The sequence below is a fragment of the Marmota marmota genome, unplaced genomic scaffold (assembly GCF_001458135.2).
Source record: "Marmota marmota marmota unplaced genomic scaffold, marMar, whole genome shotgun sequence".
Lineage (NCBI taxonomy): Eukaryota > Metazoa > Chordata > Mammalia > Rodentia > Sciuridae > Marmota > Marmota marmota.
In genome coordinates this window covers 13,911,286-13,938,405 of record NW_026000249.1, presented here as the reverse complement: position 1 = coordinate 13,938,405, position 27,120 = coordinate 13,911,286, and the positions used below count along the sequence as shown (strand labels likewise).

At 36.2% G+C, this 27,120-nt stretch overlaps 1 protein-coding gene and 1 pseudogene across 2 annotated transcripts in view; both read right to left on the bottom strand.

Annotated features, from left to right (window-relative positions):
- The window catches only part of Pola1 (DNA polymerase alpha 1, catalytic subunit), a 295,390-nt gene that overhangs the window by 33,105 nt on the left and 235,165 nt on the right, over positions 1-27,120 (bottom strand). The window lies entirely within an intron of this gene.
- Positions 23,298-23,452, bottom strand: LOC125614160 (annotated as a pseudogene).

The following is a 27,120-nucleotide window of genomic DNA, read 5'->3' as shown; positions in this document are numbered from 1 at the left end:
TGTTTTGAAACAACCCACAAATAAAAAAATTTAAAAAAATAAATAAATAAATAAATAAATTACACAGGGGCTGAGGTTGTGACTCAGTGGTAGAGCACTTGCCTAGCATGTGTGAAGCACTGGGTTCAATTCTCAGCAATAAATAAATAAAATAAAAGTATTGTGTCCATCTATAACTAAAAATATTAAAACATTTAAATATACACAGATCCTACAAGACCTTAATGAAACACAAATTCAAGGAACTAAGATGTCTGGAAGTTATTATTATTATATTATTTAACAGGATAGGTTGGCCTTATGTCATTGAAGAAACAGAGGAACAAGTAAGCTGAAATTGTTCTTATAGAGTAGTGAGATTTCCTGGGGTTACCATTATATATATTCAAAATTAAAACTATTAATAACGTAGAAGGAAACATAATCTTACAGACTTTTAAAATAATTATACCCATCTCACAAGCCATATGAAAAGTTTTGAATAGATAACCAACCTGCATTAGTAATAGGTGCAAAGGCTCAGCATTAATGAACTGTCTTATTCCTTTACAGCATATTATAGAAGGAGACACAATAGTGAAGGGCTCAAGAATATGACTCTGTATCTCACACCACTGCCTAGAGGGTCTGGATGTGCCACTTATCAGGTAAGTTGCCCAACCTCTCCTAGCCTCAGTTTCCTCTTCTCTAATAACCATCATAGCACTGATCTCATAGTTCTCCCTTTTTAAGGTTAAATGAAATGAATGAAAAGTATTTACTGTGATGCCTAACATATAGTAAACACTCAATAAAATATCAGCTACAGTTATTAGCTATTAATTCCTTACTACTTATAATAAAGATTTAAGCTGTTCTGTAATCAAAAGAAATCTGCACAAGTTAATATGATATCTGTTTAATGGTATTCATAATCATAATCATTATTGTGCTATACTGTAATTAGGCACAAATGGTAAACTATTGGTATAATTGATAGTAATTAGTACAGTGGTTTTTTTTTTTAGATTTTCCCTTCTTTGTTCTTATCTAACATGTGATCAATATCATTACCAACTCTTTCCCCTCAATTACTGGTCTTGTGATTTTGATCACACCACCTATCCCCTTTAATATTTCCTTTTCCTCTCTGTGAAATGGTAATAAGATCCATTTCATTGTTAAAGTTAAACATAGTAAAATATAGTAAAGTATGAAAAGTAAATATAATATATATAAAGATGTAGTAAAACATAAAGATAACATACACAGACATATAGCAGAGTGCCTGACACATAACTGATCAATAAATGACAGCTGTCAGTGGTAACACCATTATAGTTTGTCATGACAAACAATACAATGCTCTTCCCTGATGGAACCTCATGGCCATATTCTCAAAAACTTTTAAATCTAGTAATAAGCTTTGAGAGGCATGAAGGTGGGTAAGACTGTAGATAGACAGAACAACAGTTTCCAGCTGCCAGTGGAATTGAACTATATGATGCCTGGGTCTTACCCCAGAGTCAGAATTAACTGGCCTGGGCACTTGGAATTTTTTAATGTGCTGGGTACTGGAGGAAGAGAATCTTTGCTGGAGGGTCAGTTATATACAGGTAGGATCCAGGGATAGTCAGGAAGAGCCTTAGTGAATCCTGCTTCTCTTGGGAGGAGAGGAAATGGAAAGAAGGTCTGTTTTCACTTCTACCAGATCCCTGAAGAAGAAAGTAGCCAAGTGTGCTTTCAGGGTTGGTCTTAAGGACAGTTTTGCATCTGTCTGATTTTAGGAACAAGAGGAAAGTATCCCTGCTGCAAATAAAACCCATCACCTACTTGCTAATGTCTGACATTTCTCCGACATAAAACAAAGCAAGTTAAATGATAATACATATTATCACTTGGAAAGAATAATATAATTGTATCACAAGTGAAATCTTTTCATTTGTTGAAATGTGCAAATAGAAAGTATCCTCTTAGAGGTTGGGAGAAGGCAGATAGCAGGAAGGCTAGGGAACACTAAGGGATGCCTCTCGAACATAAGAAACTAAACTGAGCAAACCAAAGACCAGTGCCTCCAAGTTTGTAGTCTTGCCTTGGGAAGAAAGAAACGAGCCATGCAGGAATGCATATTTATGGAAGCCCTAGATGCAAGAAACTGCTAGCCAAAAACATCCAGCAAGCACATCTCCTCTGAGCACATGATGACATTATGTCACAGGTCTCAGAACACACAAAATGTTAAGGTCCTCTGAGGGAGAAAAAGCAACATGCTGGCAGGTCTCAAACTCTGGTTCAACATCAGAGCCAAAGTAAAGACAGTATAGTCTTTGAAAATAAATTTAGTTCTGCCTCAGTTGTGGAAATTGCAGCAGTGCATATGTATCAAGTTGTGCCAGTTATGATACAACCTAGCAACTTTTCCCCTTGGAAAATAGATATGTTCTCTAAGTTTGTCAGCCACACTAGACACATATTGATGCACAAATAAAACATATTTCAGAGACTCAAAATACTGTTAGGATACAGCTGTTCAATTTTCTTTAATATTCAGAACTCATTTTGGGGGGCATTTAATCCAATATCATCCCTGTTTAAATTTTTGTTTTTGCCATTTTATCCAACATCCTCCTGTTTGTTATCCCTTCAAAGAAAGATTATCTTATAAGCATCAATCTTTCAGAACAGTTTCTTATCTAACCTGCCACAGTCAACACACTGGGGTTTCCTTTCCCAGTGGATTTACCAGTTCTAGGTGCAGTCTGTGTATGCAAGGCCACTTTGGTCTGTCTCCTCAGAACATCCATTTATACATCTGATCAACTAATAAGTGGTGCACAGCCCAGAAGATAATATTCAACAGTACTATGTAGCTGTCCTTTATGCTTTTACAGGTTTGTGTAAAACTTACTAAGCATGAGCACAAACTTTTTTGTAGTGCTGGGGGTGGAACCCACAGTCATGTGTGTGCTAGGCAAGCGATCTACCACTGAACTACACCTCTAGCCCTTACAAGTACAGAACTGATACAGGGAACTTTATGGTGTGTTCACCTCTACTATGACTTATTTACAGTGTATCAACTGTTCAACAGCTATTGAAATACTTGAAAGGTGTTAAAGAGATGCCAGATAGTCATCAGATGAGGGGTTGAAAGTTGGCAATTTATCACTTGAATCTAGCTGGATACTTTGCATGGTAGTATTTCAAAAGTTGTTTTTTTTTTTTTGTTTTTGTTTTGTTTTGTTTTTGAGGTGCTGGGAATGGAATTCAGGGCATCATGCATGATAGGCACTCTACCACTGAGTTACACTCCCAGTCCTGGTTTAAAAGTTTTTGAGACTGAATGCCTTTAGGAAAGGCATGGTATACTATGCTAACCTTAAACTTTACCTCAAAGGCTGGACACAATGGCACACACCTGTAATCCCAGCAGCTCAGGAAGTAGAGGCAGGAGGATCATGAGTTCAAAGCCAGCCTCAGCAATTTAGTGAGGTGCTAAGCAACTCCATGAGACCCTGTCTGTAATAAAATACAAAATAATGCTAGGGATGTGGCTCAGTGGTCAAGTGCCCCTGAGTTCAATCCCCGGTACCAAACTTTACCTCAAAGGACTTCCAAAGATTTTTAATTCAGGGAGTTTGTTTTTTAGCAAGATAATTCTGCTAAATAGAAATTCTGATAATTCAAAGGTAGTATGGATGCTTAGACATTGCATGGTTCAGTAGAAATATAATGTGAGCCATGTCATTTTTAGATTGTTTTATTATTGGTGGTGGTGTTGAGGATTTAATGGGGCACTTTACCACTGAGCTACATATATCCCCAGCACTTTTTATTTTGAGACAGGGTCTTGCTAAGTTGCTGAGCCTGGCCTTGAACCTGTGACCCTCCTGCTTCAGCCTCCTGAGTTGCTGTGATTACAGGCATGCATCACCATGCCCAGCTTGTCATTAAAAACAACATCAACAACAACAAAAATCTAAAATAGAACAGGTCAATTTTAATGTTTCACTTAGTCCAATTCATTTAAAATATTATCTGTTCAGCACATACTAAATATATCAATATTAATGAGGTGTATTTGATACTTCTAACACATCTTAATTTAAACTAGCCCTATTTTCAGTGCTCAATAGGCTTATGTGGCTACAGCAATGGACAGAATGGGTCTAGAAGTAGAAAGGGAGGGCAAAAGAAACAGCTGATGTGGAGACCAGAATACAATGACTTCAGTTTGGGACATGTTGATTTTGAGTCATGTCCATGGGACATCTAAGTGATCCAGGAGATTATTAAGTCATCAAGTCTGAGTGCAAGTCTGAAAGAGGACTGGACTGGTAGAGTCAGATTTGCAGTTTAGTGTGTAGAGTACTGATGAGATCATCCACAGAGAATGAGCAGAGAGGAAAAAGAATAGAGGAAAAACTGGAGAAACTAGTATTTTCAGTATACACGGCCTCCCCACTGATTAAAAAAGTAACACACTGGTTTTCTTTAAAGATATTTTAGTTGTAGATGGACACATATCTTTATTTATTTGTTTTTCTGTGGTGCTGAGGATTGAACCCAGCACCTCCCATGTGCTAGGCAAGTGCTCTATCACTGAGCCCAGCCCCTAACACTCTGTTTTTTAGAAAAGAACTTTTAGCCCTTCAGTACATTTCCTAAACTGACATCTAAGAGGAAATCATTTTAAGAATGGAAAACAAAAGGGGTAGAGAGGTCAATAATAAAATAAAGATGGACTGGCAAGTTTCTACTAGTGGGTTTGGTAACTAGGAAGTTGATGGTGATCTGGTGTGAGCAACAGAGCTGTCAAGTGAACTAAAAGCTACAGAGGTGAAGAGTATATATTCAGGTTTTCCACAGAATCTTAGATGTCAAAGAGAAATGGAACAGGGAATAAATAAGAAGGAAAAATAAAACTAGGAAAAGCTTTCTGTTTTGTTAAGTTTTAAAGTGGTCAAGGCTGAGTTTCTCTTGAATGCCTGTTTCATCCTTTTGAAACAATCATTTTATTTTTAAAAAAATATTTATTTTTTTAGGTGTAGTTGGATACAATCTCTCTCTCTCTCTCTCTCTCTCTCTCTCTCTCTCTCGCTGAGGATCGAACCCAGGGCCTTGCACGTGGTAGATGAGCGCTCTACCACTGAGCTACAATCCCAGTCCCAAAACAATCATTTTAAATCTCAGTCTTCCATAAAATCCTTCTGCACTAGCTCGAGCTCTACCCAATCTCCTCTTTTTATAAACAGTTTTGAATTCATAATCTGAATTTTACAATACACACTTAGGTGGTTCTCAACTGGGCATTTGGAGACATTATTTTAGTGTCACAACTGGGTGGTGAGTGGTGCTACTGAACATATTACAATACACAGAAGAGCCCCCATGACAAAGAATTAGCCTGTCCTAATTGTCAATAATGCCAAAGCTTAGTAAACCTGCACTATTTGGAATTCAAGTCACTTCTTATCACCAGAACCCAGGCCTACTTCTAAACGTTCTCTTGCTTCTCATTCTAATATAAAGTGGCAGCCAGGACCTTTAAAAACAGATCAGATCACGCTACATCTCTTTTTTTGCTTAGAATATTCAATGGCTTCCCAGTCCACTTAGCTTCTCCACTGCCATTTCCTGTAGGTAACAACTCTCCTGAATTTGTGTGTCCTATCTACGTGCTTATTACATTTTTACTATATACTTGTAAACATAAATAATATATAGATACTGGTTTCATGTTGTTTATAACATTTATATAGATCATCTCATAGGTAGTATTTTTCTACCCACAAGTTGCTTACCTTGAGTATTATTATAAACATACCAATATACTCACCTATACAAATCTCTTATGGCTTGGTACCCAGGGATCTATTTCTAGGGCATATGCCTAGAACTGAAATTGCTGAGTTCTATGTCTGCACACCTTCAATTTTATTAGATATTGCAACATTTCTTTTTTGGGGCACCCAAGATTGAACGAAGGGGTGCTCAACCATTGAGCCACATCTCCAGTCCATTTTATTTTTTAAGTTTTGAGACAGGGTCTCACTAAGTTGCTTAGAAACTTGCTAAGTTGCTAAGGCTGACTTTGAACTTGCGATTCTCCTGCCTGGCCTCCCGAACAGCTGGGATTACAGGTGTATACCACTGTACCTGGCTAGATATTGACAGATTTCTTACACCAAATTACTCCCATCAACAAATGTGAGAGAACTGTCATGTTCTTACCCAGTATTTCCCAGTGTTTATTAAACAAAACAAAAATTTGAACCAGCAATTAACACTGGATAATTTCACAGGACCATCCATATTTCTTATTCTGATTGATATAAAATCAAAGCATTTGGCAAAACAGAGCCCATGCTTTCTGTATGAAAAAAGCACTGACTCTTCATGTGATCCTGACAATTCCTATTTTTCTTATACCTGGTCTGTTTCATCAGCTTTCTTACCCAGTGCTTAAAGGGATTTGACTTGGTGATCTCTGAATTAGGTCATGCCACACTATTAAAATGTTGAACCATTTTAAGCAACAGACTTCAGTGTGGCATGTAGGTGTCCCTGAGTCCTGAAGTCTGGTAGCTGGCAACACTCACAGGCAGTTTGGTTCTGTCTGATCATCCCACCAGAATATGATCTATTCTTCACCAGCTCACTTCTTCATCCATAATCCCTCAGTACTATTAATTCTAGCTCATGGCTACTATGTGCTTGTTCCACGTTTTTTGGTCTTTTATATACATTTCCAGGCAACCAGAACTCTGGACTCCAGAGTCATATGTGGCTGCTTCTGCTGCCTGAGGCACTTTTCCACATGACTCACTGCTGTAGTATGCTTACTATACCACTTAAAGGGCTCGGACTGATCACGTTTACACTTATTTTCTATCTCTCACAGTGGCTAAGTACATAACAGCTGTTCAATAAATATTGTGTAAGTTAGTTCAGGAGACAGGGGGCTTAAATTTTTACCTATTAACCAATTAACTCCCAAGTTTCAATTCTGCTGATATTTCAATGAAATTGATACAGGTGCATTAAAATAGGTTTGAAATAATAATCTAGAGCTTATTATAAAATTTATCATCATTAATAGTATTTATGAACATTATCACTAATCATTTACCTATTACTTTTCTCAAAAGAATAGAACTCTGAAAACTTAAGTATTTATTTCAAAATTTCCCTAAGTGGTATATTTATTGCTCAATTTAAGTTTTTGGGTGTTCCATAAATGGGATGATGAAACATAATGGGTTAATCAAAGTCAAAAGAGAAAGAACAATCGTCAAAATTCTATTTTGGCATTTCCCAAACTATATACAAAACCACACAAATATGGAGAGAACTGATGTAAAATAAAGCTTTCTCTATTGCAGGACATCTTTAATCTTAAATATGCTAATACACATTGAAAAAACAAAGCAAAGAAAAGAGAATATGGCATTTTCTAAACTTCTTAAGTCAGGGAACTTTGTTCCCCTCAGGAGTACAAGTGGCATTACTATCATACAAAACATAGACCCAGAATACTGCTCTTTTAAAATGATTCTTAGACTTTTACTTCTTTCTTTATCAGCAGTCTGTAAAGTCTATGTTGTTACTTTTCTAGGAAATCTTGGGTTACATCTTGCTAAAAAAGTTACAAAAAGCAATTCTTCCAATAGGTTCAGTAGAATATTTCTTTTATTTTTTATTTTTTGCCATTCAGGAATTTCAATAACAAAGCTTTCAAAACTGGATTTAGGTGTTTCTTGTTTTTGAAAGCTGAATAATAACAAATTGGTTAATTGGAACTAACAAAAACAAATCAACACATCTCCAAATCTTAAACTGCAAACAGCAGATCAAAATGAAAAAAGTGTCCACCATCAAACCTAAAATAAAAGGCAACTCTGCAACTGAGTTCTGAAAGTAGCTGAGTTCTCATAAAGTCCACAGGAGCTTGTATCCTTGAGTACGGTGGTAACTTTCACATGTGATGGAGTTATGAACAACGAGGGCTGCCTAATGCAACCTGCATTCCTGAGTCATGGACAGAGTTAAAGACATTTCATATCATAAAAACTGTGCAGGGGACAAATGGTTGCATCCGACTGTCCACCCTCAATGGTACTAATGATTAAACACAGGGTTTTGGACTTTGTAGGCAAGTGTTCTAATACTCAGCTATATCCCCAAACCTTTTAAGATATATATATATATATATATAATTTTGACACTGGGGTCTCCCTAAATTGCCCAGGCTGGCTTTTAACCTGCAATACTTCTGCCTCAATCTCCTCAGTAGCTGGGATTACAGGCGTGCACCACCATGCCTGGACTGATTGTCCTCTTCTTGAGGGCAGAGGCTGTCTTAATCCTGCTGTGGATCTTTGGGGGCTATTCTATGTGCCTGTCACACAGAAGACACAGAGGAAATGAAGTCAGAACTCACTGCTACAGAAAAGAAAAAAATAGAGCAAGCTCACAAATGTCCTCATTCTTAGAAAACTGGAAAAGTCCTTTTATAGCCTTTTTGGGACTAGGGCTCAAGTACCTGTAAGCAAGTGCTGTTAGCTGTGCTGGTAATACTCTTACAACCTTCACCTGGGCCAGCCTGCCCTCTTAAGAAGAATAGCTCATTTAACCCCTGTGCTACAGGGGCTCAGTACCGGCACTTTCTCGATTTAAGAATGACAGCTATTCCGTGATTTACTGTGGTCTACTGACCAATGAAGAGTAAGACAATATCACCAAATGTGACAGGCTGAACTTCTTACAGATTTGACTTTTGATGCTCACCATATTTACTACTAGTACAAATCAGGCTGAGGAACACCTACCACAAATCAGATATCTAACACTAACAAATTATGCACCCATTACAGATGACCTTTGGAGTTGCTCAAGGTACAGTCACAATCATGCATTAAAAAAATGCCGCCTTTCACTGTAATGTGTGAATGTATGAAATTAAATGAGGCTTGCAATGTAATCAGTGTGGTTGGCTGCTTTAATATATTCCATTTCAATTTCAAATCACCACAAGCCAAGAGTGACGAGTCTAATTTGATCAGTTGTTCACAAAAACACAGAAAAGCAAATGTGGATCTGGAAACACAGCCAGATTTTTAAAGGAATTAATATCTTCTACTACTACTAAAAGTCCTTAATGCATTTTAAAAATAGTAATTAAAAATAAAATCAAACACAATTCGTTCCCCACTAAAAAAAAATCAATTCTCACACTCAAAAGTTCAAGAGACAACATTTAAGTGAAAAGTATATTTAATGTTTTTAAAAGCCAGTGACTTATTTCAAATGTACCAGAAGAAAGCACAAACCAAAAGGTCTCACAGGGCACTAAGAACCACTGTGAAAGGTTCTCTATTGATTATTAGTATATAGCAATAATTTGTTTAGGATCACAATTATTGACTTCCATTCATAGTACACATTGGGGCAACACAATTTACAAATTAAGTCACTGCCAGACTCTGTCTTTAGGTTTCCAGCAGCTGCTTACCACAATATGCAAAAAACAATATACTGAAGTACTGGGGATGTAGCTGAATCCTTGTCACCTTTTAAAGTTGAGGTGTTCTTCAGAATCTTCCTGAATAATACACAACTTTAAGGCTTTAGCATGTTCTACTAGGCCTCTGTGCATCATTTAGAAAAACATGGGGTGCTTCCATGGGTTGGATATTTGGTGGAGGGGAACCTTTCAAAAGGCTACCACACTGAAAATACAATCTGGTTTAGTGTCATTCACCAGATAGTAACGAGAGAAAGAAAGAGAGATTGACACAGACAGACAGGGGAAGGATGAATGAATGAATGAATGAATGAGAATATTTTGTTGCTTGGAATTGAACCCAGGGCCTTGTGCCTTCTAGGCAAGTGCTCCAATACTAAGATTCAGTACCAGCCCCCACCTCAGACCATGCCACCTTCCTAGCTATAAGCCTTGAAGAGCTTCCCACTGCACTAAGCATATATTCCCACTTCTTACCAAGCCATTCTTCAGAGATCTAGCCCTAGACTCCAGGTCTATAATTCTGCCTCTTGCCACCTTTCCCTGCAGCTGTCCTTGGGCCATACCCACCTCCTGGTTGTGGCAAGATGCTCCAGCTCAGCCTCTTTCCCCTTGGTGTAGTATACACTGCCTCCAGAATTTTTCTCTGGCTGCTTTATAGTCCTTCAATTCTCAGTCCAAATACCACCTTCTTAAAACTGTCCTATCCACTTGCATCAAACATCCCATTTTATTGTCTCAGTAGGAGTTGGTACTCTCTGAAATAATCTTCTGCCTCTCTTTTCTTCTGTAGAATGCACCAGGAGAACAGATACCTTGTCTACACCTGATGCATGGTAGGCAATCAATATTTGTTAAACACAAACTTAACCAGATGTTTATGGGTTTCTTTTTAAATAGCTAGAAGTATACCACAGAGAAAAGGCAGTGGGGCTTAAGTCTATGGAGTCTTCTGTCCCAAGTTTCAATTATGGGTCTAAATTAGATTGTTTATCATCCAAGAAAATAACTTCAGTTGCTCTGTTTCCCATCTGTAAAATGCAGAGAGCAGCATCTATATAGCAAATTATTGTAAAGATTAGCATTACCACATCTAAAGGGTTGAATGGTTCAATCCCCAAAAGGGAATTAAATTTTATTTGTTTTACCAACTACTGACAAATCTTGAACTTAAAAACTTAAAAAAATATGGATGAGTTTGAATAAATCAAAACTCACAATATCATTCTAAAAATTAGCAGACTACAAATACAAATGGACAGAAATAAAAATGATATGATTTCAGGAGTTTTAAACCAAGTGATGGTTGAGTGATTACTTTTAATCATAAAATGTAACATATTCCATTTCTTTTTTGAGACAAAGATTCAAAGACAATAAACTATTCAAAACTGCAGGGATTTATTAATTTACATTCAGTTGAACAAAGGTGAATATAACAAAGGGTACTTATTAGTTAATTTTATTCTCCAGAGATACTTTAGCCAAATCATGTCATAACAAAGACATCACATAGCATGGCTTCTATCTGTGTTGAACAAAAAAGTAGCTGTTTTTCCTTCTGCTTTTTTTCATCTGAAAAGTAAGGAACTGTGGTGGCTTATTTATTGGGTAGTAAATGTATTCAGTGACACTACCCTTTTAGGATAATGAAAATCCCGAAACAGGTCAAACACTTGAAGTGGTAAGTACTGATTGCATCATGGAGGTACTATGCAACCAGGCTTCTTTGTGCAACTAATTCTGAAGCTAAATAGATTTGGGGAATTAGATGAGAAGAGAAGGGCACTAGAAAAAAACGTTATTAACTGAGAAATACAAAAGAGGGTAGCAAAGAGAAGGTTGCTGGAATAAAATTACAATTGAAAAAAAGAAGGGAAAATAGCAAAAGTAAGACAAAGCAATTTATATAAGTTGGGCTGGTTTGAACCTATATTACAATGTACCATGTGAAGTTGCCATGTTCTTTTCCCACATATAAATTTTTATTGGTACATTATAGTTGCAGTTGCCATGTTTTATAGATCAAAAACGGTCAAATGCCAGTAATTTTATTTGGTTCAAACCAACACATCTACCAAAACATTTAAGACTCCTTGTCACTAAATAAATGATATTTCCTAACTCACACTTGAGTTTTGAATGGTAAGTGTAAACTCTGAATGGGAATTTTACACAGTAGTATCTGAAATGGTAACTGTAAGGTGCCAGGCTCCACTGTAGGCAATATATTCTTCTATTTTTATAGACTCAAACTCCCAAATTTCTTTAGAAGGCTCTTAAGATTTCAGGAGACACACTCAGTTTCAAGAGTAAGACTGGTACAAATTTTTAAGGCAGGAGTTTAAGAGTGCTTAAATATTTCAAAGCCTGCATAAAGGCAAGATTTAAGAAGACACAATGGAAGAGAAAAAGACATGAATCTATCCATAATACCTAATATTTCAAGATGTTCAAGAAGAACATTATGGAGACAAAAATATTTTTTTAAGTAACAGAAAGTGTAGATATTGAGGCACCATAAACCAATCATTGCAATAACAATATGCAAGAAAATGAAAAGAAAAAAATTCAGGTAAACACTCCAGTATTTAAAAATAAATGGTGCAACTGGATAGCTGATGTGATAATTTGAATTACACCATGTGGTATTCTAAAAAGGTGTGCTGCAGAGTTGCCTGTGCTAGAAGGTGATTGGTTAAGCTTGTTCCGATACTACTTATGATAAAAAATATATATATATATTCTGGTCTGCATTTATGGGGGACAGAGAGGTGTTTAAAGAAAGTGATCAAACTGTTACCAAGTAAGAGTTTAAATCTTCTCCTAACTACTAGGAATTCTTTCTGTTAATTAATCAAATTCAAGATAAGGTAGTGAAGAAGGGGGTAGCCATAGTGCAGAGAGAAATGGGGTGGGGGTGGCGGATCCTGTTTTGGTAAAGATGAAGGGATTAATTAAGCACAGGGCAAAGCAGGAGTTCACATTTGCATCTCAATGCTATGTCCCTCGATATAGGCTGATCAAATAGAGCCCACTGACAGACCATCACCAATTTTGAGATGAATCTCCTCCTTCATATTTTAACATCTCTGAATCAGGATGTATCTTAAGTCAAACCATTTTAGATTTTTAAATTTTTTTTTGTAATTATAGATGGACAGAATGCCTTTGTTTGTTTTTATGTGGTGCTAAGGATTGAACACAGTGCTTCACACAGGCTAGGTAAGTGCTCTGCCACTGAGCTACAGCCTCAGCCCCACCATTTCAGATTTAATGATAAATACCAACTGACATAGAGGTTAGCTAACAGCCACCATTCTTTTTAAAAATATTTATTTATTTTAGTTTTAGGTGGACACAGTACCTTCATTTTATTTTTATGTGGTGTGAGGATCGAACCCAGTGCCTCACGCATGCTAGGCAAGCACTCTACCACTGAGCCACAACCACAGCCCGCTAATAGTCTCCTTTCTAAAAGTCAATCTCAATACCATTCAAACAGCTAGTCATCTGAGAATAAGTTTCCTACATGATTCCAAAACAGCCACTAATATCCTAGGCCACAGAAAAGATGAGGGAAGGAGACTATCATTACACATTTTAGATGTCCAGATAGAACTCAAATTATATTCTTTATCTGAACTAGAAATTTCAGCAGATTCTGTATACAAGAATCTTAGCACTGAGACCCCCTACTTTGTTAGAAAGAATGTTATTGTATGCAATGGAAGCCTTTATGGAGGGAAACCTATGTAGAGAGATATTCAACATATCTTGAAATTCTGGTGGAACAAATGCTTGCCACATGAGTAAGATACTGGAAGACCCTACAGAAACCTTTTGATGAAGCTTATTAAAAGGGTCTCTGGGGCTAGGGTTGTAGCTCAGTGGTAGAGCACTTATCTAGCACATGTGAGGCACTGGGTTCAATCCTCAGCACCACATAAACAAAATAAAGGTATTGTGTCCATCTACACAACTTAAAAAAAAAAAGATCTCTGTATTTAACAGACTCATGAGATTAAGGAGGAAAAAAAACTCTTGAGTTCCATGCTGACTAATAAGGAAGCCACTAGGCATGTGTGATTTTTTCCATTTAAATTACTTAAAACTATGGGCTGGGGATGTGGCTCAAGCAATAGCACGCTCGCCTGGCATGCGCGCGGCGCTGGGTTCGATCCTCAGCACCACATACAAATAAAGATGTTGTGTCCGCCGAAAACTAAAAAAAAAATAAATATTAAAAAAATTACTTAAAACTAAATACAACTGAAACTTCAGTTCTTCAGCAGCACTAGCCACATTCAAGAGATCAATAGCTGTGTGTGGACAGCACAGATAAAGAGCTTTTGATCACTGGCAGAAAATTTGGACAGTCTGAAGATGAGCCATACCTCAAAGCCAATACTTAGCATTTGTAAATTTGGACAAATTAGCAAATTTGAACAAGTTAATGACCCTCACCAATACTTGGTTTTCTCATTGGTGAAATGAGTATGTAACTGTTATCCTACTCCCTGAGATATTGTGAAAAATCAGAGAATGAAGGACATGTTGGTACTTTGAAAACTACATGATAGAGAGGGTTACCTACTATGTTTTATCTTTTTACATTATTTGGACTTATAAAGTCCAAGATCATATAATTATTTAATAGTATCTTTAAATGATTTGTACATTTTTTGCATTTTTTATATCTTTTACTTTTTAAATCCCCAAGTTTTATGTCTTCTTATTCTTTCCTTTTTCCTTTTTGGTTAAAAAAGGGGGTTGGGAAAACATGCAGATATTTTTAGCAAATAAAAACCTACAGTACCCACACAGGCAACAGAAATGAATGAAGTGGGATGTGGTGAGGCTATGGCAAACTGGATAATCCATGTTCTATCTAAACTGCTTAGGTGCTACTTACCTTCACCAATTGTAGCTATTCAGAATGTTGACCTAATCTAGTCAGATGCTGATTTCTTACAAGAAAGGTAGAAATGTGGCTTTTTTTTTTTGGTACTAGGGATTGAACCCAGGAGCACTATACCACCAAGCTACATTCCCAGCCCTTTCATTATTTATTTATTTATTTATTTAATTTTGTGCCAGAGATTGAATTCAGGGGCATTTACCCACTGAGCCACATCCCCAGCTGTTTTTGAATTTTATTTAGAGACAGGATTTCACTGAGTTGTTTAGGGCCTCACTAAGTTACTGAGGCTGGCCTTGAACTTGTGATCCTCCTGTGTCAGCCTCCTGAATGGCTAGGATTACAGGTATGCACCACTGTACCCAGCAAAATGTGCCTTTTTGTTGAAAATCTTCATGTTAAAAATATGCACAACTGACTAAAAATTTTAAGTATTCTTTAGGCAAACTAAATAATTTAGAATGACATATATGGTGTGAGTCTGGTTTTTAAGACCTTATGGCAACTATCCTTCCTTCTCCAGGGCCCCATGTCTTACAACATTCTTACAAATACAAGCACACAATTTACTCCTCATTGGACCTGTTTGTGAAATAGAAATGAAATTCACAATGTTAATTACTAAAAAGGCAGGGGGGTGGGGGGAGGCAGGCATGGTGGTGCATGCCTGTAATCCTAGCAGCTCGGGAGGCTGAGGCAGGAGGATCAAGAGTTCAAAGCCAGCCTCAGCAATTTAGCATGGCCCTAAGCAACTCAGTAAGATTCTGTCTCTAAATAAAATACAAAAAAGGACTGGGGATATGACTCAGTGGTTCAGTACCCCTGAGTTTAATCTCCAGTACCAAAAGGGAGGGGAAAGAAAAATTTTGTTATTTTTGCATAATTTTATACCCAAGTTCCACTGTAATTACAGAGAAATAAAATTTTCATTGTTACTTCACTGGAAAATTACTGGAAACCTGGGAGAGAACAAGTCTTTTTACATAAAAGCCAAAAGTCTCTACTGATGAATGAGCTAAGAGATTAACACACACACACACACACACACACACACACACACAAATTAGGAAAACCTATCAGAAGACAAAGCAAATCTTTTAATTTTTCCAGTAATTTAAATGTTGTATATTCAAAAACTCATTGAAATTTAAAGGCTGCTGTACTATATATGGAAGTGTACAAAATTTTTTATTCCAAGTATACTTACTTATATTTTATTTTTATCATATGCGCACCCCAAAGAACCAGCAGTTGCAGCCTTTTTATTCAGTTGACAATTCAAATATTATTTCTAATACAAATATATGGTTTATCATGCTTATTTATCACTAACTTTGTACACTTCATAATCGCATTACAACCCCACTGTGTACTGAATACCACTTACAGTTCAAAGTACTCAAGATAAGCACTGTTACTTTCAAGAGAAGATTGGCAGTAATTAAAGGTCTCATTTAGTAGTTGTTGGTAACCACATTTTTTTTTGAGGAGAAAAAAAAACAATGGAAAGTAGTATAGATCTATTTAATTTGGTAATTATATTTATTAATGAGATCTATTTTGGACATAACTTTAACTGTGGCTAAAATAAAGATGTGCTAAACTGCTATCAATGTTATGAACGAGAGTGAGATGAAAGTGTTGTGTAATTTATCAATGAGAAGAATTGACACATCTGTGACCTACATGGCATAAAACAAAATCATACAGAACACTAATAATAATAATAAAAACAACAAAGGTACTTTGCACTTACAGACCTCCTTTCAGAGGATTTTCAGAGCACTTTTTAAACACATGCTATTTTTTCCTTTTTTGAACAAATAAGACAACTAAATCAAAGAGTAATAATGGTTTGCCCATACCACAAAGTGAGTCAGTGGCAAGCCAGGAATACATTTTCTAAGTTGCTCAGTCTCCTGCAATTATATTATGCAATGATTACTAGTAGAGTATGTCTTGCAGGTTACACCCAAGACATAGATATCTCCAGATTTCTTGTGGGCTTACTATGCACCACCACCCCCAGCCCCAGCCTACTAATAGAACTGTTTACAAACCTACATTGACATCAGCATGTGTGCCTGCATGCTGCTCCACTGAGTGTCCCAGGGAGAGATAAGAGAAGACCAGTGTGCAAGTCTCTCAGCAGTTCCTTACCTTCCCAACTTCAGGAGAGCTATCTGGAGCCAGCCTCCAGACATTTAAAGATACAATAAAGGCTAGCCAACTAAATCACAAATTTGTTGGAGTGCTGGGAGAAATTTAAAGATAGCAAGGTCATTAAAGAGCTAGAACTGTATATCAGTAGATAAACCGGCAAGCAAAATGGCTAGCTGCTATCCTATATATATAGGTTCTGAGGGAGGAAGGAATGGGCCTAGGAAAGGACAGCCTTCATTTGAAGTATGCTTTTCAGATTCTTTAAATTTATTCCATAATATAACTGGGTATCAATTTAATTAATAGAACTTAAAGGTTTAAACAAAGGAATGAGTAGGCTGGACTTTATGTATGCATGATATAATAGCCCAATTCTGGTGGAAATTGTCAAGAGAGCAGGCAAATTAAGGTGGGAATTAAGTCCATGTGCAGTGAGGAGATGGTAGGGCTAATATTCAATGAATGTGTAGATACGTGGATGGAAAAACATTTTATGATACAGTTGGAGGGTATGATGGGAAATAGCAGAGAAAAGAGGATAACTCAGAAAGTTACATTCTAGAAAACAATTCCACACACCATTTATTAGGTTCCTATTGTGTGTAAGTTACCATCAGACATGTAATAACTTATCAAGCACGGCACTTGTTCCAAAGAGTTATGATGTAAGAAAAACAGTGTTCAGGATTGCAGGAAAAAGATCACTTATACTTGTGAGGCCTTAAAATAGGACTAGAATATGAACAAATACTGGATTAAAGCTGGCAATCTAGGCAGGGAAACCACATAAACTAAAGCCTACCACAGGACTAGTAAGGAGTATAATCTGAGGATACCAATCAGGTGCAGTCCCAATCCTCCAAGGCAAAAGCGGGGTGATCTGAGACTATTTTCTAGTTCCAGGACCACAAAATTAGTAACCCCGGGGTATGAACATGGCACCCAGGAGTATCCTCTTAAAGCCTCTACTCCTACTACTACTACCATCTAGTCCCAAGCAACTTGGGGGATGGGTAACATTTTGAAACTTGAAGAAAGCTGCTCCTCCCAAGATCAATCCATCTGGGCTTCAAGGCATGTAGAAGACAGGAAATGGGAAAATCAAACTGTGGAGGCTCCTAATTATAACAATTGGGCTAGCCTCCACCTTAATACCTTCTCACTCACCCATCCAGTATCCTCAAGGATCCCCCACTCTCGGCAGCCCTATTCTAGTAAGTTAATGGGGGAAAATAACAGGAGCTTTGTAGCCAATTTTGTTGAAATGCATTTATTTCATCTTCAGTTTGCTCATTACCAGAGAACAGTTTCTTCTTGCTTTCTTTTCTCTAGACTATTTTTTCTTTCACTTTATCTCTGATGCTATATTAGCTCATATAGCACCATAAATGCCTCCTTTATCTAGGAAATATTCTTGTGTTTGACTTCATTTTCCTTTCTAGTGTCTATTTAAATTGTTATCTAGATGCCACCCAGTCTTCTTTTCTATATCAAAGTCAGACTTAATGCATATTTGACAAGAAGCAATATTAAAGTTTGAAGAGTTTCACTAACTCAGAGGTTCTCATCACTGTGCGTGTGCAACAGAATCACCTGTGGAGTTTTTTTTTTTTTTAATACACGGCTGTCTTGTCCCCAGTCATTTCTAAAAGTGCAAAAGATACATCCTGGTTAAGAATTATTCTGCTAAAAGGTACATGATTTGGAACTTGTTCTGGCTGACGTTCCTCAAACAATTACAACTTTTCTTTACTCTCCTTAGAAAAAAAGCTGTTATTACTGATTGTTTAGTATTAGTGGAAAATATGCAAAGGGACAGACAAAAAACAGATGTTTGTGAATGATTTGTGTTTCAATTTCTTCCATTAAGTACAGATAACTGAGAATTAAATTTATATTTTTTCATACACTTTATGAATGCTATTTTAATAAATAAGAAAACTACTGGGTGTAGTGGTACATGTCTGTAATCATGTACTCAGGAAGTACATTCCTTACTCAGGAAGCTCAGGCAGGAGGATTATAAATTCCAGGCCAGCCTCAGCAGTTTAGTGAGACCCTCTCTCAAAAGTAAAAGTAAAGAGGGCTAGGGATGTAGTTCAGTGGTAGAGTGCCCCAGTTCAATCCCTAGTACCATCCCTCCCCCACAAAACCCTGAGAAAACAGCTATCAAGACAAATTTTAAGCTCATTGTGAGTAGGGACCATTCACCACATGTCTAGCACTGTACATTAGCATTTGGTGGCACAAATCTGAACAAAATATGGTCATCGACAGGCTGCAGAAAGCAATGCAGTAACAGTAACTAGACTACTAAGTACTATAATAGTGCTTTGGACAAAAAGTTATTGTCAGAAATAATAAAATCAACTGACATTTATTATATGCTTGTCATGTGACAGGCACTGTTCTAGGCATTTTACACATTGCCCTGTTCTAAATTAATCTGTTTAATTTAGAACCCTAGGAGGCAGGTACTATTCTCCTTGCAGTTTTATAGTGTGGCGGTAGAGGGGTTAAGTCACACATCCCAACTTCACTTCTATTAAGGAATAGAAAGCTAAAACATGCACTGAGCCTTGGCTCCAAGAGCTGGATTACCCTATACTGCTCTTGAGAAGCCTAAGTCAGCGTCCTTGGTGCTCAACAAATACTAGAGGGAGGGAGGGAGGGAGGGAGGAAGGAAACACCAAATATTTACAGAGCATTCACACAGTGTGCCTGAAGCTCCTCCTACCCAAAGGCTAGAACCTTGGAATGTCTGTAATTCCTTAAAGCCTAGGCAAAAGACAGGTATTAGCTTTCCCTCTGCTTCAGTGATAGGATCAGTTAGGCTTTTGTAACTAACCCTTAAATTGTTCCCTTCACTTTCTCTGTTCTAGTTCCTATGAGCTTACACCATTTTGGAGCCAAACTAAAAATGACATTTTGAGGATACTGCTTCCAAGAATTTCCCACATGTCCTAGCATGTTACAGTGACACTGCTATAATGAAAAAGATATTTCCTTAGAATAAGGTGAGCAAGAGAGGCAAATCTAAAGAGATGATATTTTAGGTTGAAAGAAGGAAAAAAAAAAGTTTCCTGATTCAGAGCTAAAGGCTGCTGCCAACAGCCTGTTTTGTTCCCAAAGATCAGCACACAAAAGTTTCACAGAGCTGGAGGAAAAAGATTTGGATGCTAAGTTAGATGGGGGGTGGGGCACAATTCCCATCATTCCTTTGGGAGCTGTACAAAAATAACAAAACCTCTATAAAAGAGATGAGCAAGTGGGCTGTGAAAGGAATGACCCCTCACATATAGGGAAAGCAATTTGCATCTACAGATCTCATTGGTATAAACGACCTCCTTCAAAGAGTGAAAACCTCAATGGAAAGCCACTATATACCCATGAAAAGCTTTGCTGGCTATTTGTTGAGCTGTATACAGACTAACAAACAGGAGTGGTTAACCTGGCGCACCATGCACTATAGAGATTTTTTTTTTTAAGTAGGCTTAGTCAGCTAATCTTGTTGAGATTTCTCTCATACTACTGATTTCTTATTCTCAAAATAAATTAAGAGGCTTCATTCAGAATTCCCTGTGGTCTACCAGCTTGAGTTTGTTGGGTGTCTTTGATTGTCTCTTGTCTTTAGATTCCCTGCCTTGTCTCTTTAGATTTTGCTGTGCCCTTTGGTATTTCCCGTTAGTCCATGTCTGGAATAGCTAATTACATGGTAGCATAATTCCTGCCTGTACAACAAGGAATAGCAGAACCTTGCTAATTCACACCAATGACTGAAAGACTCCTGTGTAAGTTACTGAATTATGTAAATGAGCAATAAGTGAAGAAAGATGATTCAAAATTGTATTTCATTCATTTATTTTGACAAGTGTAGTTTAGTCTTAATTATTTTGAAAATTTCTTTGTAGCATACTAATAAATTTACTGTGGCACATTTGTTAAAAGTGATAAAACCTTCACTAACAGAGACCAGAGTGTGCTCTATTGAATAATTTTCTTTAGACAGACTCAGGTTCAGGCTTCTTTATCTTGGATTTGATTGACTTTTCAGCATGGATGCTTTTTTTGGATAAGACAATTTAAAATATGCCAATAAAACATAGGAGTTACTTCAGCAGTAAACAGTGACTTATAAACAGGCCCCACATGTGTTTACACTTTGACCACATTAGTTAAAAAATCATGTTTTAAGTAAAACATTTTCATATCCTATGGTCAACAATGCTAATGAGACTTTATTTTTATCTTCTAAATAAAACTAGTAAAATCAATCATTCATTCCTTTTAATTCCTATTTCTGTTTTGTTTTGTCTAACCATACTTCTTTTTCTTTTAAAGCTAAAGATGTCTGTTTTAAGGTAAGTGAATATATCACAGTATGTAACATATTCATGTCAAAATACTTACATTATTATAGTCTGAATTAATTTAAGATAGGGAAACATTTTGATACACTTTTGACAGACATATCCTGAAGGATGGATCAATTTATTTCAAAGTACCACCCTCGGTTACATCCGGGAGTAAAGAGCAATTGCCCTTCCAGTTTATAGTCCTGGGCTTAAAGCTTTACACAGGCCAGCTTCTTTAGTAAGCACTTTTAGACTATATTCCAATTCAGACATGCTTTAAAATCACCATGCATTTGTCAGATGTGGTTTTTTGATTTATAAGAGGTAGATAAGCAAGAGAGCTTAAAGAAAAGTAAGACAAAACTTTGCCTCAGAGTACATGACTACATTTATGTCTATTAAAATCGTACCCACTTTCCAAAGCCCAACTCAGATTCCGTCTCTACTAGGAAACTTTCCTTGAAGCAGATGCTCAGTTTCTGTAAATCTTGGTCATTTCATGTCTTTGAGGTTGTATTTTCATCTGAAAAAATGTTAACTAACCCTGTCTAACAAGACTGGATAGGAAAAAGTAAAAGATAATGGATGTGTGTGTTCTCGATAAAACAGCAAAGTCCTAAGGGCTGAAGGTGTAGCTCAGTAGTATCATGTGTGAAGCTCTGGGTTTGATCCCCAGCACTGCAAAATAAAAAGAAAGTATCAAGTCCTATAAAAAGTAGGTATTTAGAGGATGAATGCATGAATAAGCAAGGCATCAGAAGCAGTATCACCTCTAGTGTTAGGAGTATACAACAGTGATACAGCACTTGCCTAGCATGCATGAGGTCCTGGGTTTGATCTCTAGCAACACACATACACACACAGAGTAGTACTACCTCTAGAAGCAGGAACTAGGTCTTGCTTACAATTGTGTCCTTTACATATCACATAGGGCAGAGACTCACTCCTTGAATGAATTGGGTCAAACAAGTGCAGGGCAAGAAAAGGGGACAGAGAAAAAGACACACAGACCTAGTTTTGTGATCCTTTTGTTTGTGAATTTGAGTTTACAACAATTTCTTAAAACGAGTAAAGTACATCAAAGTATAAAATTACCAGAAAACCTATCTTTTTTGGAGCACATCTGGTTCAAGCCTTAAGTTCCAAGGGATGGTAGGCGTGCTTGGCTCACAGACCAAGGAGAGAAGGTTTCCCAGGGCCATTAACCAGGGAGAATGCAATTAATGTTAGTCAATTTAATGCAATGACAAGTGGCTAATTCTGTCTAGTTGCTGTCTTCTAGACACAAGGTAGGAGAAAGCACATGAATCTGAATAAATTCATGACAACTACAGGAAGAACTACTCTAGGAATGAGTCGACTCAATGATGGGTTTTTCTTTATATATGAGGGGTAGCATTATAGACATGACAGTACTGCATAGAACAATAAATGGGGACTGACTATCAACATCAGATCTGGGCCTGGGGCTATAGGGTAACTGGAGACATCATAGGACCATTATTAGACTTCAAAAGTTATGGTTGATTCCCTTAGATAATTTGAAAAATTTAAAGAATTATAGAGGACAATGAAGACCTATATCAATTTAGATGAAAAGCAAGAAAGCAAAGCAAAATAGAAAGTCAGTGTAAACATTATGTCAGTTTCAAAATGAAATCTGCACTGTAATGGGAAAGATGAGGACTAAGCAAACATTTAACCATTAAAGGCTGTTCTGGTACAACACAAGCAGTTGGTAAAAAACAAAACTAAACAAACAAACAAAAAACCTCAACCATCAAAACAAAAACAAAAAATTAAGGGATGTGTGAGAGGCAGTACTGTCTCTCAGGGGGAGCATAAATACTTTTGAAACCATGAGAAGAAACGTTACTGCAATAGAGTTAAGGCAAATAAGAAATGATTAAGACATTAAATTCTGGGCTAAGTAAATGAAGAAAAGAATATGCAATTTAAAAAGAATCCCTACCTAACAAGAGGAAAATACCGGAGTCAGACTAAACCTGTTTAAATCCCAAACATTTCTGAGACCATGAAACCCTTCTGAATGACTATAAATCCTCTAAAATTTGCTTGAAGCAAATGGGACTGGTATTTTCATATTGTTCACTAACTTTTAAAAATTCACATTTATTAGAAATTTTAGCTGATATAAAAAGTCACCATGTCAATAACCGATAAAATTATGAAGAGTGTGTCTTTATAGAATGCCCTAAGAGGAAATGAAACATCATCTGCTTCTAAGATTACAGAGCTGAATGAACCTTTTAAAATTTAAGACTGCCTTTTCAAAAGAAGTTACTGTGATACATTTTAAGTGGGTATTTCAATATACTTCTAATGAAAAACACTAATTTGGGGGAAAGAAAACTTAGTATAACCATTTTTAACCCCCAAGTGCTTTATTTAGGTTATATCATAGTAGATAACATACATGTTACACAAATATTGATCATTTGATATTAATTCCTACACTTGATCTCAGCCAAAAGGCCAAGAAGTGATTAATATTCATTGCTAAAACTTACAGTACATTCTATCATGATACTTAAAGGATCTATTCTCTTCTCTGCCATGAGTATTATAAGCCCTTTCCTCCTAATTAATGTGCAATTAATTCAACCAACCTCCAATTAGTCTTCTACAACATTACCCCACTTAGACAATAAAGCAGTCTCTGGATTGGGTTTTAAACCTGGGCTAAAATAGACTTCTACAGACCAAAAAATGGTTCTGGGATTTCTCTTTGTAGTGTAATTTAGATGTCATATCTAATTTGCTGTCATGACTATTGTTTCACTGTGCAATTTGTATGTCGTTTTGAATGGTAAAGGCATCATAGCTTTATTGAATTAAACCTTCTGTCTTGATTTATGGTCTGATGTTACATGTTTGTGCATTTTATGTTTATGTCTCAAAAGCTGCTTTTGACATCAAGTAGTAGAAAAAGAATGTGCTCTTTTGATATGTTTGCTCAAGTCTTAGTAAATATAAACACAAACTGGAAAAAATCCTGTCCAAACTAAAAACAAAAACAAAAAATAGTGAATATTATTATTATTATCGCTTTAAAAGACAGAGATAGCTAACTAAGTCATTCACATTATAAAATCACAGAATGCCTGGCTGTTCTGTAACCTAAATGTCTTGATTGCCAATTATATTAACCAATCTTTTCTAAGAAACAACTGCCCTTTTCATTGACAGTTTTTGTGATAGCTACCTCAAACATAAAATGTTCATACCACAAATCCATAGTCACAAAGAAATTAAAATGCTCCTGAACTTTAACTCAAAAAGGATAGAGACGATCTTACCTATAAAACTCAGTTTAGTGTTGCTCTGTTTGTAGTTGTCCTCCTTGTCCTGGCCTATGAGTTCAACTTCTAAAGTCATGACTAAGAAGACTAACCATGGAAAGCCTTCCACTAGACCACTGGAATAGCCTTTTAAGTAATTTTTAGTGCATGAAATTTCATAAAGTTTTTACTAGATAATTACACTTCCTGATTTTGTAATTAGTGGAAGTACATGCAATTACATAATAATTATGATAGTAATTACGTAATTAAGATGTATAATTATGTAGTAAAAAACATCATGGAAATAAAACCATCTACTGTGTAAGCACAATACATTTTAAAAGTAAATTCACTAGCTCGACTGTTTAAAAATACTTTTCTTCAAAATAAAGTGATTAGCTCACATTATGATCTAACTGCTTGAAAATTGTTTAATATTTTTTCCGTCATTGGTGATAGAAGTGTATCTTTAAAAAGTACATGAAAGAAAATCTTATCAGGTTCTTCCCACTTTTATCCTTCCAAAAATAACAATATCTTTGCAAATGAAGACCACCAACCACCACTTATTTATCACCTAGCTATGCAACACTGGTGCCTTTGTTTGTGTTGCTGTGTCACTACAAAGAGGAAAGGAACCTACCCATTTAGAAGACAGTAATTGGAAATGATTGTATAAATTAAGTCACATGGCTGTTATCATAGAATGCCTGTAGGTCCCAGTATACATAAAAAATGCAAAGGATGAGTGCATATTTACAGAAATGGGCTTAAAGACACAATATCAGAATCCAGAAGTTTGCTGCCCAAACCATGGCAACTTTCATATATTACTTTAACTATCAAAAAGAAGATGACAGAAAATGTACAGAGACAAGGAAGGCACTTCTACTTTTGGGCAAAGCAATTAAGGAGATGATTTCCTGGGAAATGTAGTTTCTCTTCTGTTATATCGTAAAGTCATTTTTTGTTAAAAATAAAACAAAAATGAAAACAAAGCAGGCAGTACTCTGAAAAGCAAAACCTTGTGATGGGGCTCCATGCTGCCAATGGAAATAACTACTTTGTCTTTATTGTGGTGAGCATAAAAATTGCACATAAAAGTAAACAACAGAGGAAAATTAAATTTCAAAGTAAACTTTTGGGTACCAAAATATAAGAAAAAGAATCTGGTTTCCATTTACAAAAATCTAGTTCAAGGCCTTGAAATCTTTACAAACATGCTAAAATCAATGTTCTAATGAGGTTCAGAATGTAGTGTTTGGGTGAGACTTCACTTTGGGTCTGTGTAGAAAGGCCCTTACATAAAGAGGGTGTAGAACTACATTCCACTTCTCTCTTTTATAAGCCACTAATCTTGAGAAGCTGAAAGCTATTTTGAAAATCCTAATTTACTCCTCCCTTGTTCCTTCTAGTTAAGAAGAAACAAAATAGAAGAGCTCATGCTTTCTTGCTTTTGTCCCCTCTCCTAGCCTTTGTCAGAAAACTACATTTTTAGCTTAATTACAAAATATATTTCAAAGGGTCAGAATATAATGTGAAGTCTATCTTAAACTTGGGTAGCCCTTCTGTACCTTGCATATTTGTCATTTTAAAATTTTACCAAAAGGATGGCCCTAACCAATGAAAGAGTAAAATGGAAGTAGGATTTGAAATTAGGCTTTAGTTACTAAGAGGGGAGAATCGTTTGAATTAGTGCTTTTCAAACTTTAATATGCCTAGGAATCACCTGGGGATCATGTTAAAATGCAGATGCTGATGCAGTAGATCTAGAGAGGGCCCAATATTTTGCATTTCTAACAAGCTCCCAGGTGATGCTGACGCTGATAGTGTACTGATCACACTTTGAGTAATAAGGTCTTAGGTTCTTGGAAAAAAACTGCATGGAGAAAAAAGCCGATTTGAGTTCATTTCTATGTTGTTTTCTCCCTCAATTGCTAAATTGTTTGAATAATTATTTCAAGTTGAGTAAAATTATTTCTTTGTAAAATTTCAGTGCTCCTCATTTTTTTATTATAAAGCAGTACATGATCAGATTATAATTTAGGAATTAGATAACAGTATAAAGGAGAAAATAAAAATGGTCTATAATCCATAGATAGTGACTATAAATTTCTAGTGTTCCTTACTTATTTTTTCACCTTGCACATCACCACAAATTACAATCACAATTGTTATTTAGTTTTGTACTTTAGCATTACATTATATTTTCCTTTTAAACAGTAAAACTAAGTAACAATACAACAAATAACAACAAAATATAACAATAACAACAAAAACTCCCACTTTCCTGTTTTCAAAATTTTTTACAGATTTCTACAATCACTTCCTAATCACAAACAGGTGGCTAACTGTTTGTTCTTAATTGCCAACTTAGAGCCTCCTACCATAAAACTTCCCTTAAACTCATCAATGGAACTGTTAAAAGAAAAAAAAAACCCACATTATTAGTTATTTGCAAGAAAATAAAATCAAAGGAAACTTGAGCTTAAAGTTACCCATCTCAAAACCTATTTTTATAAACAAAACTGTTTTCACAATGATAAAAGGTAGAATTTTAAGAAGAACAGACGCTTTAAGTGAATTTCTGCTTACATTTTTTGTGTATTTAGTAGGTGTGAATTGTTTTACCTGGTATTAGCTCCTAAAAACAAAGAAAAGGTTCATCTCTAAAAACAGTTTTTCAGTGGAATAACCCAACACAAATGGGCTTTAAAAAGAGGCACAGAGGCACATGCTTGTCATCCCAGTGACACGGGAGGATGGAGCAGGAAGACTGCAAGTTCAAGGCCAGTCTCAGCAACTTAGCAAGACTCTGTCTCAAAATTAAAAAAAAAAAATTAAAGGGGCTGGGGATGTGGCTCAGTGGTA